The sequence below is a fragment of the Stenella coeruleoalba genome, assembly GCF_951394435.1.
Source record: "Stenella coeruleoalba genome assembly, chromosome: 2".
NCBI classification, from domain to species: Eukaryota; Metazoa; Chordata; class Mammalia; order Artiodactyla; family Delphinidae; genus Stenella; species Stenella coeruleoalba.
In genome coordinates, this window is record NC_137147.1 from 149,750,732 (window position 1) to 149,766,026 (window position 15,295).

The following is a 15,295-nucleotide window of genomic DNA, read 5'->3' on the forward strand; positions in this document are numbered from 1 at the left end:
TTTTAAATCACATAACTTAAAATCACTCACGGATTCTTTAACATGTCCTTCCTTTCTAATAAATTTATGATACTCTCTGTCAGTCCTTCTCAAAGTACAGTTTGTGGACTGATGTTGGACCAAGAATGGTTTGTTATCAAACAACACAAAGGTAAACAAAGAGAACAAGCTTTTGGCAATGGTTTAAGGTAATCTGGCAGACCAATTTTGTTTACTGTATATAATAATAAAAAACTAGAGATTGTATTTTATAACAATTGTATTTTTTAACTACCTTAAAAATTGTACTATAAAATGTAGTGCAGCATATATAAAATGTTGAAGAAAACCTGTTAGTTTAGTTTATTCCTAAACTAACATCCTGACTACACATATAAAAGGTTTATTAAAAGATTACAAAACTAACTCAAAATGGATTAAAGACTTGAACATAAGACCTGAGACTATAAAACTCATAGAAGAAAGCATAGGTGGTAAGCTCCTTGACACTGGTTTTGGTGATAATTTTGGGGGTTTGACACTAAAAGCAAAAATAAACAAGTGGTGAAACTATATCAAACTAAAAAGCTTCTGCACAAAGCAAAGGAAACCGTCAACAAAATGAAAAGGCAACCTATAAAGTGGGAGCAAATATTGGCACATCATATATCTGATAAGGGGTTAATATCATATAAAGAACTCATACAGCTAAACTGTAAAAAAAAAAAATAAAAATAAACCCCAAACCCACAAGCAATCTATTAAAAAATGGGCAGAGGATGTGAAAGAATACAGATGGCCAACAGGGACATGAAAAAGTGCTCAACATCACTAATTATTGGGGAAATGCAAATCAAACCCACAATGAGGTTATCACCTCACACCTGTTATAATGGTTGAAGACAAGAAATAACAAGTGTTGGCAAGGATGTGGGGAAAAGGGAACCCTTGCGCACTGGTGATGGGATTGTAAACTGGTGCAGCCACTATGGAAAACAGTATGGAGGTTCCTCAAAAAAATTAAAAATAAAACTAACATATGATCCTACAATTCCACTTCTGGGTATTTACCTGAAGGAAATGAAAACACTAACTTGAAAAGATACATGCACCTCCATGTTCACTGCAGCATTATATACAATAGCCAAGACATGGAAGCAACCTAAGTGTCCATGGATGGATGGATGGATGGATGGATGGATAGGATGGATGGATGAAGAAAATGTGGTGTGTATGTATGCATATATATATACAATGGAATACTATTCAGCCATATAAAAGGAAGGGAATTTTGCCATTTTCAACAACATGGATGGTCCTTGAGGGCATTATGCTAAGTGAAGTAAGTCAGAGAAAGACAAATACCTAATGATTTCACTGATACGTGGAATCTTAAAACAAACAACCGGAGCTCACAGATACAGAGAATAGACTGGTGGTTGCTAGAGGCGAGTGGGCAAAATTGGTGAAACCTGTTAGTTTAGCTTACTCCTAAACAAACATACTGACTTTACACTTGTCTGAGTGCGTCCTAGACCTAAAAAATCAGAACACGTATTTTGAGAAGAGCTTTAGGGGGTTCATTCATATTCATATTCTCTAACTAAAGTTGGAGAAGAACTAGCCTATATTATCTTGTAAGTCATGTGGCCTGGTATACAGAAAAATAATATTAGCCGCTATTATTTCTTCTTCTGCACCACAAGTACCTCATTAAGTCTTACAGAGCTCACATTTTTAAACCATAATTCCCCTATCCTGTTCACGCACTATATGCAACCAGGGAAAATTAGATAAAAGAAAGATAAAATGGGTTCTGTTGCAAAAGAACCTTAGATTTTACATATTTTAAACCTTTTATCTTCTACTACTGTACGTCAATAGATTAAGACTGAACATAAAACTGCTCAATAAATATTTAAAAATATTTGCTGATATTCGTGAAATCAATTCAAATAAATCAAACCTAGGAATAACATAAGTTTATTAAAACCCATGCATTAAGAAGCAATAAATAACTGTAAGAAGACATGATACGATACCAGCCACTGAGCAAAGCAATGTTCTTACATTCGGTACAATAGTATATTTTAAAATAATTTCTAAAATACCAGTCCTATATGTTAAGCATTTATTTTATAATATTAGGTGGGAAAAATTAGAACAAAAATTAATTGGTACAGAGTATAATAATATTTAACCTCTATAAAGTTTATAGGAAAAAGACTAGAAAATTGTAACAAGTTTACAATTTTTTATCTTACTTGCCTATTATCTCCTAAAATTTCTATGAAAACCATTTATTGTTTTTCTGAAAAATATAGTTTCTCAGTTTTTTCCTTTAATATGATTGAAATAACATACCCTCATTGTAGAAAATTGGAAATGTAAAGAAACAGCATCAACTATGTAAGAAAAACAAGACTCCCATTTTACCTCAACTGAAATGCAAACAATACTGACACATTTTCTTCCAATTTTTAAATGTTTCTAAAATAGTTCGAACATATAAAAATGTATGTAATAAAAAAATGTATGTAATAAACAGCCATGTATCCACAACTCAAGAAATAAAACATTGCCAGTATAGTTTAAAACCCTATGGAATTCTCCCAAATTCCCCTCAGAAGTAAACACTATCTTAAACTTATTCTTTTAAAAATCATTTTCATGCATTACTTAATACTTTTATTAAATATGCATATTCTCTAACTAAACAAAGCACCACTCTGCATGTTTTAAAATGTTATCTAAATAGTATACTTTTTTCTATACTCACTTAACAGTCAATATGTAAGGCTGATATATGTTGGAAAAGTGTTAACACTGGTATATACATGTCACTACCGTATAATGTTCTATTTATAAAAATACCACAATTTATCTACCCAGCCCCCTTTTGATGACATTCAGCTCTTCCACTATTACAAACAAGGCTGCTATAAACACTTTAGTAATGTGTCTCTCTGTACACATATGAGAAGTTACACGAAACTTTTTAGGGGTTAATACCTAGGAGTAACGTCACCGGCTTACAGAGCATACACAACTTTAAATTTACTAGATATTACTAAACTATTCTCTAGAATAGAAATGTATTATTGTTTAGGGAAAAAAATCTCTTACAGAATCAGAAAGTTCTCCATAGACAACCCCAAACTTCTGAAAGAAAGCTTCCAAAGTCCACTTACAAGCTGTATCTAATTTGTGATGCACTTTCCAGTTGGCAAAAAACAAAGCAATCAGCATTACATTTCCTTATTAGTTCATTAACCCTTATGTAGCTACATTCTTATCTGAAATAGTCTGACCTGGGTGCAAAGGCAATCCTTCACCATAATAAATGTTCAAGACATATTTGTTAAATGAGTTAATCTTCATTAGGCTCCTTAGTTCATCTTAAGGTTCTGTAATTAAAACTGTAGTCATTACACCAGGTGTTGATACAGCAAAATTTGACAGAAGTAAGATATTTTAGTTTGTTGCCAGTATCCTGTCTTAATGCCCAGTGTTGTATAGGCTCTTAGAGCCATGGCAACAGTGTTGGCTGATGCTGATTTTTAGAATCTGACTCACAGACACAATAATTCATAGTTCATGATTAAAACAACACTGCATATCTTAGGACCATAGGATAGGATACTTAGGACCATACTTTTGGATTCTGTAATGAGCCATGGTGATACGTATCACACGTCACTTACACTACCTCTTCCTGCCCCTATGACTAAAGCCACTCATTTTTAAGAGTAAATCTGAATTAAAAGTATAATAGTGAAACAATGTTCTTTTGCTAACTGGTTCATATGGGTGCTGAACCACTGGCCGAGATTTATTTCCTTAAAGATGAAAACAAATAAGTTGAAGGGTCATAGTTGAAGGGTCAGCGATTCCTTCTAGGAGTAATCCAGTCTTCATTCAATATATCTGATTTAAGGTTTTCTATGCCTGCATTAATAATAGCATCAGCATACATTTAATGGTACTACTTGCCAGAACTTGAGTTAAGGGCTTCACTCGTTATCCTTACAACCCCATGAACTATTATTCCCATGCCATAGATAAGGAAATAGGCACAGAAATTTTACATAATTCACCTGGTATACAACAGTAAGTGGCAGGATGGGAATTTAAACCCAGGCAGTCTGACTCCATCCCATCATGCAATGCTGTCTCTCTAAAAATAACTGTTCCTCCCTGGAATTACTGTGAACTGAATGGCTCAATGATAGGCTGGAGCCACACAAAATGAAGAGTGTATTTATTCAAACATAGGTGATAAAGGAATAGAGCCAGGAAAATAGAAAAACAAAAAAAATTTTAAACCACCTAATTTGGCTAGTGGTGCTCAAAATAATAGGGACAGTCAAAAGAGCTTTTGAGAACTTTTTGAACCCATGGATTGTGATGGAGAAAAAGCAAACAAAATGGGAAATCTCCTTTGGTAAGTAGATATCAAGTACAGGCATTTAATTCCTCCTGAAGAACATTCCCCTTGCCCAAGGTGGTAATAAACTGCAGCAATCTTCGGTGATGTTGACATAATTCCTAAAGAGAATGCAAACAGAGGCTCCAACAAACCTAGAAGCAAATTTCTACCATTAGGACCAGCAGTTGAGTTCCCTCCTTAAGATGGAGTTTATGATAATAACTTGGCAATTACAGTTAAGAATTATTATTCATTATAACAAAATGGGGAGAAAAATTCTAGAGAAAAACTGTGTAACTCCATTCCAATAAACTAAAGGGGACATCTGAATGACCTAAGTTGTTAGGCAATGAAAATTGCAAATATATATATATATATATATATATATATATATATATATATATATATATATATATATTCCCACAGAGATAAAAATCTTTAGGGTAACAGCCTGAATGAAATCCAACCTCAACCTGAGGCTCAACCAGAGAAAAAGCATCAGATGAGGCATCTAGTCTTCCTTAGGGAATTTGTGATTTGTTCTGCAGCAATGAAGCTATCCAGATATAGCAACTGAATGTACAAGGATTAGTTATACACAAACCCATCGTCCCCTTCTTCAGTTCCTAGATCTTCAAAACCCATGGTGGTTACCTGGCTAGAGGACCACAGGTACCATATGGATATTCCAACAAAGAAAGGGCAAAAAAGAAATTTTTATTTCTACGTAATACCAAAGGATGGTAGTGCCCCTATTTTCTGATCTATACAGTTTTTCTTGCAGTGTTCGTAGCAGCTGAAATGTCAGGACTTCCTTTGAAAAGCAGAAAGGCATCACCATCAGATATGAGAGGCAGGTGTAACTACTCTGAAAATATCTGATAAACAAAACCTAACTTTTAGAGATGACTTTTTAATGACAAATGGGCTTCTGAAAACTAAGCCTGGTCCTCTTAGCAGAGACTTCAATACTAAATGAGTAGCTTAGAGAAAGAACTCAGCAAGTTTTTCTTGGATTTTGAACAATCCCTCATTTTTAACTTTAGAATTTTTTTGTTTGACAAAGCATTTAAAATATTTCTGACAAAGCTTCTCTTTCTTAATTTAAGAAAGCATTTTAAAAATTATATTTGTCTATTAGGGAGGGTGGGAGGGAGGGAGACGCAAGAGGGAAGAGATATGGGAACATATGTATATGTATAAATGATTCACTTAGTTATAAAGCAGAAACTAACACACCATTGTAAAGCAATTATACTCCAATAAAGATAAAAAAATTATATTTGTCTATAAATATCCTACAACTGCAGTTTTAGAATCACTGTATTTCCCATCCATATGTTAACACTTCAAAGCTGTATGTAAAGAAACTTTTCTAGATTAGGCTTTACTGCTATGGAGATCAAAGGAATTAAATTCTAAATACATTACCCTCCCTTTTCACGGCACTTTAATAAAGACCCATTACTCACTTTTGCATGTTGTCAACCTCCTTGCTTTTAAGAATCAGCACGTGAAGTATCTCCTTTTCCATCAGTTGCCTAACCAGCAAGGCCTCTCTCTGAGTAACTCCAACATACTGCTGAGTAGTGACCCCTTCGGGGAGCCCTCATTCACCAATGTGAAAAACATATACTAGATTTGAATATGAGCAAACCAACTTTTTTTAATCACTAAAAGCAGGACTTTTGTGGCTACTCAAATGTCTAGATATCATAATTTACTCATATCATACATATATTTGTCTAACCAAATTATGTGAATTCATTAAAAAGGAAGCAGAAAAAAAATTAATGTACTAAAAACAGTTCCACCCCTCTTTCATTCTACTAAGAAAAGCATGCACCCTAGAGTGAGTATGAGAAGCAGAGGTGAATCTATTGTCCCCTCAGTTAGTATGAGTTTTGAATGCTTCTCAGTGGAAACATCTCACTCCATGACCATGATTCTACTGCCTAAGGACAGTATTCTTCATGTAACATGGTAATAAAACACAAACCAGCAACTTCATCAAGTTGCAATCAAACAAATAGCTATCTATTATTAGAGAAAAACTTGGCTCTGATGTGTGTATGTGTATTCTACATATCCAGGTAAATGAAATTGACAAGGAAGTTTAAGTGGCATTAATTTCTTAGAATACTTCTAGCTAATACACATAATTAAAAGTAAAAAGAACATAGTTATTTCCTTAAAGGTAAAATTATACAGTAATTTAGACATTTAGCCTAAATTGATACTGTTTTACTATATTTGCACCCAGTACAAACTTTTCTGATACTTACAAAAATATAAGATTAGATAAGTACATTTGCACATCATATAAAATTTTCAGATACTGAGAAAAATAGGAGACCAGCATTTCTTTGATAATCAGTACTAGTTCACAGTACTACCAGTCTTCTTTTATATACCTCCTAAGAGACATCGGGAGATGTGCTGCTTAGATATCATGGCTAATAGTGGCAGAAACTGAATTATCATCTACTTAATCCAATGTGACAATTTCATTCATAGCAGTAACTTAAATTGATTTTTCTCTTTTTTCTGCCTGTCTGCTTTGAGTTCTTATGTTTTCAGTGCGTACTATTAAATTCTATTGTAGATGCCAACAGGTGTGTTTATCAACACTTCTGAGAGGGGATCTTCTTGTCTGTACTCCTCTTAACTTTCTTCTTGTTTTCCTCTTCCCTATAACTACCTCTTTTTTCTTTTACCTGTCTTTTCATATCATTTTAATCTAGTTACTTATGAAATTAAAGAGGTCAAAATGTGCATATGGAAGTGTGACAATGCATAGGTATATGTAAGTACTACTGCCAGTAATGTATCAGGCACCGTGCTAAGTGCCAGAATACAAGGATGAATAAAACAGTCTTTGCCTTCAAGGAGCTCACAGTTTGGAAGAAGAAAGAGACAATATCTGAAAATGTTTTAATAAACTGAGTAATTTTTGTATGAAGTCTGAGCCTCATATGTTTCACATTATAGCTTCCAAAGGCTTAATTACTAATATTAGATTCCCTATTAGTTTAAGGGACAAGTTGTCACGACCCGTGATATTTTAAAAGAAGCCCAAGCCAGTCTGCCAACTTCCAAGTTAAACTTCCTGGGTTGGGTGTAGTTTAGAATATGGTAACATGCCAGCTCAGCTTCAAAGCAGAATAAGCAGTGCCATTAAGGCAGAAGAAATACTGCATTAAGAGCTGCTAAGAATGCCCTAAGGCAAAATGAAACGCTGATACCCAGAAAACAAAAATGTCAATAAGCACACCTCTGGTGGCATCATAAGCATCACAGCTAACTTTTACTGAATGACTACCATATGCTAGCACTGTGTCAAGGGCTGTCAGGTATTATATCAGTTAATTTAAACTATATATTGATACCATATTTTCTCCACCTCATAGATGAGGAAATTTTATCCTAGAGAATTTAAATAACTTTCCCAGGGTCAGAGAGTGGTAGAGAACTGATTTAAACTTGGGAACTATGACAGCAGATGACTTAATGTTAGCCACTAATTTTTTTTTTTAAAATCTCCAGCACCAAGAAATCTGGCAGTAGAATATGTACTTAAATAGAGAATAATTTCTATTGGGCCAGCCATTTTCAAGGTCTCAGAATCCCTTGGTTTCAGGACCTCTTGAATAAAAAATATTTTCTCTTAAAAAATAGAGAACACCAAAAAGCTTTTCTTTATGTGGGACATATCCACTGATATTTACCATATGAGAAATTAGACCTGAGAAATTTTAAAAACACAAGAACTGTCAGGGCATACATCATCATATATCATGTAGCATTTAGAAATTCCATATTACATTCAGGAAAATAATACTTAAATGGCAAATAAAGTTTTAGTAGTATCAAGAAAATAGTTTTAACCTGAAAGCACTTTAAAAGGGTCTCAGGGACACCGAGAGGTCCCTGGAACACACTAGGTAAACTACTGGATTAGACTATTTACTATATTTTAAAATAAATCATGAACCCCTCATTACCACTACCTTTTCAGAATCTGGAAACCCTGATTGAAAATGATTTATTTATGACAGAGGACTTATTTCAGAGACAAAGAAAAAAGATTCAGGGAAGTCAAGGGGCAGACCTAAGATCACACAGCTAGTCAGTGGCAGATATCTAATATTACTATATTAAAGAACATATTTTTGGTTTCTGATTACAAAGTATCAGTAGACAAATATTTGGGGACAGTTGGTAATAAGGAAAGCAATTACACAATAGTGAAACAGGGTATCAAAATTCCAAAGATCTCTTGAATAAGCCAGTACTTTCAGTGTTGTGCAGGGAAAGCTAATAGTGCTGGCTTCACTTCTCCATTCATTTATAACATGCTACTCATAGGGCTCCTACTGATGAAGCAAATCCATGGTCCCTGTCAGACTAGCTTAACTAAAAACTACATTTCCACTTCCACTTCCAGACAAGATGGAGTAACAGACCAGATTAACCCTCACACTTGAAACAATAAAAAAATAAACAAAATACATTAAGCAGGAGTTTTGAGACACTGGACATGGTCAGTGCAGGACAGTGATCCCTGAGAGAGGGGAAACAAAGTGAATCCTATGATTGCTGGGGGGAAGGGGAGAGGCAGGAGACAGGGAAAAGAGGAGGAAAAGGAAGAAGGAGAAGAAGGAAAGAGATGGCAACTTAGAACTCTATACCTTGTACAAAAAATTAAGAATATTTCAGACACATGGAACATGAAAAACTTATCAGTACCAGACCTACACAATGAGGAATGTTAAAGGAAGTTCTTCAGTCAAAAGGAAAATAACACCAGACAGAAATACAGATTTACACAAAGAACTAAAGCATGTACTCTGGCTACAATGGAATAAATTAAGTATCAATAATAAAAACATATCTACAGAATCTCCAAATATTTCAAAATTAAACAATATAACTGTAAATAACCCAAGGGTCAAGGAAGAAAGCAATAGGAAAATTGAACAGAGCAGGACCCCCCCACCCCCACCCCAGCCCCAAGTACAAAACTGAGCAGTTAATGATTATGACAACAGAGTCACAGACTCAGTGTCTGATGCACACTCCTGAATTGTTTTACAGATACTATAACTGCTACCACAGGAAAAAAGCTAACTGCATGATGACCAGACTGTAGCCATGACATAAGCTGCTCCAGCTTGAGCAATATTGAATCTATGGCTAGCACAATTCCAAGAACTGGCCTCAAGAGAATGGGATTAACATTATTGCTCATAATAATCTATTTCTTTGTGGGCATCAAAGTAATTGTAGCTTTCTTCACCTGTATATATAAGCAGACAACTAAAATCATCAGCAGAGATGCTACAGACCCATGCTGACACCCTCCACTCTGAGAATATAGCACTCTATGTCAGCATGAAGAAGTTACAAGACAGACCTTCACCCCTAACCCCACAGAAATGAAATGATGTTCTGACAAGTGGGGATTTGTAAGCAGCTCTTTGCAGGAAACCACCCTCAGCAGGAAGCCCCTTTTCTTGTCACTTTAGCAAAGCTATATTGTAACTAACTTTTAAACCAGGTGCCACACCATGCTCTACTCATTTCTGGCCCAAGCACACCTTTCAAATCTTTTAACACACAATACCTTGTCTAACTTGTCGGTTCTTTCCATAGATCAAAGAAAAAGAAATGAAGAATAAGCAATGAAATGTAGAAATGAAGATGACCAGATCTCTCCCTTAGCTTCCCCTTCAGTCATCTCCTGAACAAACTGTGTGAACAAGATAATATCTAGAGGAAGATCACAAGAAGTCAATGAGCCTGCGAGCAGTGGGGGGATGATGATGACTCTGACCCCCTATCTCAACGATTAACTGAGATTACTTCCCTCCTTCTCTTTAAAAGTTTCATGGCTGAGCAGAATCTTCGGAGGTGGTTTGTGGGGGATGCTGAGTCCACCATCTGCCCAGATTGCTGGCATTCTGATTAAGAGCACCTTTCTTTTCTACTGTTTTTAAGTTTGTAACTGATTTTGTAAACGGGAAGTGGTGGGATCTGATTCATTCAGTAATAAAATTATAAAGTATTTTGAACTGAATGAAATGAAAACAGAAAATAGGAACAATTGTGGGATGCAGGTAACACCATGGTCAGAGGAAAATTTATAGTACTAAATGCCTGTTAGAAAAGATGAAAGATCTCAAATCAATGACCACGACTTCCACCTTAAGAAACTAAAAAACAAAGAGCAAACTAAACTCAAAGTAAAGGTAAGAGTAGAAGTCAAACATACTGAAAGCAGAAAAACAATTGAGAAAACCAAAGAAACAAAAACTAGTTCTTCGAGAATGTCAGTAAAAGAGATAAGCCTCTAGCCATACTGATCAGGAGGAAAAGAAACAATTCACCAATATCAGGAATGAGGTAGGGATTTTAACTACAGATCCTACAAATGCTGTGCCAGGTAGACTCTAAGATGGCCCTCAATGATCTATGTCTTCTGGTATTCATACCCCTATATAAGCCATTCCTCTTCAGTGTGACCTGGCCTAAGCGACTTGCTTCCAATCAAAAGAATATTGCAAAAGTGATGGGATGCCATTTCCATAATTAGGCTTCATAATACTGTGCCTTCTATCTTCCTAGCAGACCCCTCTTCCCTTGATGGCTATGATGAAGTAAGCTACCATGACAGAAAGGCCCAACTGGCAAGATACTGAGGGCAGCTTCCAGCCAACAGGGGACTTTGATCCTTAGTTCAACAAACCAAAAGGAACTGAATCCTGCCAAAAAACACATGATCTTGGAAGCAGATCCTTCCCCAATCAGTCTTTCAGTTCTGGCAAGTACTTTGCTTACAGTCTTATAAAAGACCCTGAAACAAAGGACCAAGCTAAGCTATACCTAATTCCTCACCCACAGAAACTGTGAGTCCATAATGTGTACTATTTTAAGCCACTAAAATTGCAGTAATTTGTTATTATAGCAAGAGATAACTAATATAAATATTTAAAAGGTAATAGAGAATTATTATGAACAACTTTATGCCAATAAATTCAACTTAGATGAAATGGACAAATGGATATATTTCTTAAAATACGCAAACTAACAAAGCTCACTCAAGAAAAAAATTGAATAGTTCTTATCTACTAATAAAGTTAAAATTAAAAGCCATCTCTCAAAGAAAACTCTAGGCCCACATATCTTCACTGGTAAATTCTACCAAATATTTAAAGAGGAAATAATACCAACATTACATAAATTCTGTCAAAAAATTAAAATGGAAGTAATAATTCTCAACTCATTCTTTGAGGCCACTATTATCATGACATCAAATTCTGACTGACAGTACAAGGAAAAAAAAATCATACAGATCAGTATTACTCAAATATAAAAATTCTTAACAACATTTTAGCAAACTGAATTCAACAATATATAAAAGAACAACACATAGTAATCCAGTGCTATTTATCTCAGGGATGCAAGGTTGGTTTAAAATTAAAAATAGTAATCAATATAATCCCACAGTAACACACTACAAAAGAAAATCCATATGACCACCTCAATGGATGCAAAAAAATTATTTTAATAAAATCCAACACCCATTTTTGATAAATACTCTCAACAAATTAGGAATAAAAGGAAATTTCCTCAATCTAATAAATCACATGAATGAAACGTATAACTAATGTCATGCTTAACGGCCAAAGACTGGTTGTTTTTCCAACATCAAGAACAGGGCAAAGCTATCCGCACTTATCACTTCTATTCAACACTGTACAAGAAATCATAACCAATTCAATAAAGGGGAAAAATCCAGATTGGAAAAGAAAAAGTTAAATTCTCATTATCCAAACAGAAAATCCTCCAGCATGTACAAAAAAACTACTACAGCTAGTGAGTTTAGCAAGGTGCAGGATATAAGGTCAATATACCAAAACTTATTATAGTTTTTATATAAGGCATGAACAACCAGAAATTTACATTTATAACAGCATCAAAAATTATTTCGTGATAAACTAAAGATGTGTAATATGTGTTCACTGAAAACTATAAAACATTACTAACAGGAATTAAAGAAGACTTAAGAGAAAGTTATACCATAGTCACTGATCAGAAGATTCCACATTGCTAAAATATCAATTCCCCTTAAACTGATGAGATTCTATGCAACTAAAACCCCAGAAGATTTTCTAGAAACAGATATGCTGGTTGAAAATGTTTCAGTGTATATGTAATGTACCTAGAATAGGAAAAACAATTTTGAAACAGAATAATTAAGGTTGGATGACTTACACTACTTGATATCAAGATGTATTTTAAGGTACAGTGATCAAGATAATATGGTATCGATGTAAAGGTTTAAAAATAATCAATGGAACAGAACAGAGAGTTCAGAAATTGATCCTCACATACACAGTTAATTGATTTTCAACAGAGATAACAGGGGAATTCAGTGGGGAAAAGGACAATCTTTTCAACAAACAGTGCCAACAAAACTGGATACTCTTATGCCAAAAAAAAAAAATCAATTTTGACCCTGACTTTATACTTAACCAAAACTGAACGTGCAATGGATCACGGATCTAAATTAATAGTTAAGTATATAAACTGTCTAATTTACTATTTCTTGAGACTGTTACTATCAGTCAAACAATTCATATGTAACACAGAAGGATTCCACGGTAGGAAAAAAAAATGTGAGAAGAAGTATATTCTATTCCTTTCTTAAAGATTTATAATTTACAATAATATTAAAAACTGAGACACCTAATACCAACAAGGAAATCTAATTTTCTTTAACTCAATAATACATAAATATATTGGACCACAGAGCTCTGTATTTATATATTGTTTATTAATAACCTATTGAGCCCAGTTCTAGAAACTCTGATAGTGTTCAAAAATTTTTGTTTTACATGTTAGGAATTAAGTCCAGAATAAGTAACTCATCAGTCCTCTGTTCTTTGTATTACAAAACATCATTTTCACTTGATATGCCCTGGAGGTTTTATAACCAAGTATTGCTTATATTTTTGTGCTTCTACTCTCCCTGGGCCTTCATTACTACAACTTTTATCATTCTGTGGTATAACCATCTGTTTTTCTCATGAGAAGGAACACTCCTTTTGCCCAGGAAATGTGGACTGCTCATTTTCATTCTGACCAACTAATGCCAGTGACTAGAAAATAGTGAAATCTCAATAAGTGATTCATAAGTAAAAAAAAGTGGGAGAAAAAAGGATTTTCATGTGAACAGCGCACAAACTAAAATATGGACACCCAAGAGACGACTGTAAAATTCTAAACTGGGAAGGAAGATACTGAGGAAAAGTGATCTAAGAGAGCAAGGTAGGGTTACTGGAAAATGAAGAAAATATTTACAGAGCAAGAACTCAGAAAAGTCTAAACTTAATAAGATTTCATGGTATCACCAATGCAGAGAAGACATTTGGTTCAGTACAGGTGATATTTCACTGCTCAATTACTAAATAATTTCCTATACTATACACCAGGAACATGATTGCTCCATGCAAAAAGCAGCAGATTGATAATGATATAAAACCACATGAAAATAATTACTTCATTTGACAGCACAAAGGATTAAGTATCTGTTCAATATGTTGAAGGAAAACAGTCCAAGCTTCTTATTCTCAGAATAAAAATGTTAGAATATATAACAAAAGTACATCACAAAAGGAACTGACATTAGTTGATCATGCTAAGCCTTTGACATACATAAGCTCATTGAGGATCACTACCTTGTGAGGTAGATATCTTTCAAACAGATTTGAGGAATTAACTGAAGCCTCCTCTTTTAAAATCTACATTCTGTCATAAGAATGTAGATTAATAAGAATCTACGTTCATAAGAACCTGAATTGGCCAATTTTATTTTTCCCAATAATCTCCAAATCCCAAGATCTGTTCATCTGTAATGAACTTTTCCAATAATTGCAATTTTATAAACATAATTAACTTTTCCTGACTTATAGGACCTCTTGGTGGGCATTTAAAAACTGCAACAGGTCCCCCATCTTGTTCAGGACATACTCCAGAAATTCAAAACAGCTGTCTTTCTAAGGAGCATCCAAGACTTGTAAAATTCTTAACATGGTTTTATATCAAAATGGAGTAACTTTTCATGAGACTGACTGTAAAAAGAGGAACACTTATAGACTTCTTAATAAATTACACATATGTGCTAAATACTTTATGCCTCTACTTAATTCTTACACACTTCTTATGAGATAAATCTCTTTGCAGATGAGAAATCTGAGGCTCAGAGATTAAGTTATTTTATCCTTTCCAAGGTCAAATACGGTGGTGATACCAGGAACCAAATTTATCTGATTCATTCCATGGCTTATATTTTTAATGTATAAAATGTGAATAATATTTTTATAATAAATAATGATAGTGACATCATCTTACAACTTCTAGAGTATGTGTCAAAGTCCTGGACAAGTAGTGATAACAACTATTTTGGGGTCTCTCTTAAACTTCAGCAAGTGTGATATGGTCCAAAGGGACAGTAATTTAAAATCATACTGCCTGGTTACTACTCTTGTGTGCTTAATATCTGGTAAGTTATCTACCTTCTCTGAGCCTCAATTTCTTCACCTCTAAAATGGATGGGATTTTTTAAATGGCTTCTTGATGAGCTGGTATGAAGCTTAAAAAAGGTAACGTGTGAAAGGTTTTAAACTATATTGTGACAAATGGTAGTTGTAAATATTGTTACTAATTAAAACAGGCTAAGCAGGCCTAAAAATGTATTCTGCCAGAATCTACCCTCCATTATCTTCTCATGAATAAGAAACATTTAAATTTATAGAAAATAACTTTTTTAAAAAGCTGTCAGAAAATAAATCCTCAACAATTACAAAAAAGGATGTAAGAGAG

General features: G+C 34.2%; 1 protein-coding gene across 8 annotated transcripts in view; it reads right to left on the minus strand.

Annotated features, from left to right (window-relative positions):
- TCF12 (transcription factor 12) overlaps window positions 1–15,295 on the minus strand; it is a 383,172-nt gene that overhangs the window by 209,309 nt on the left and 158,568 nt on the right. The gene's annotated exons all lie outside the window — the stretch shown is intronic.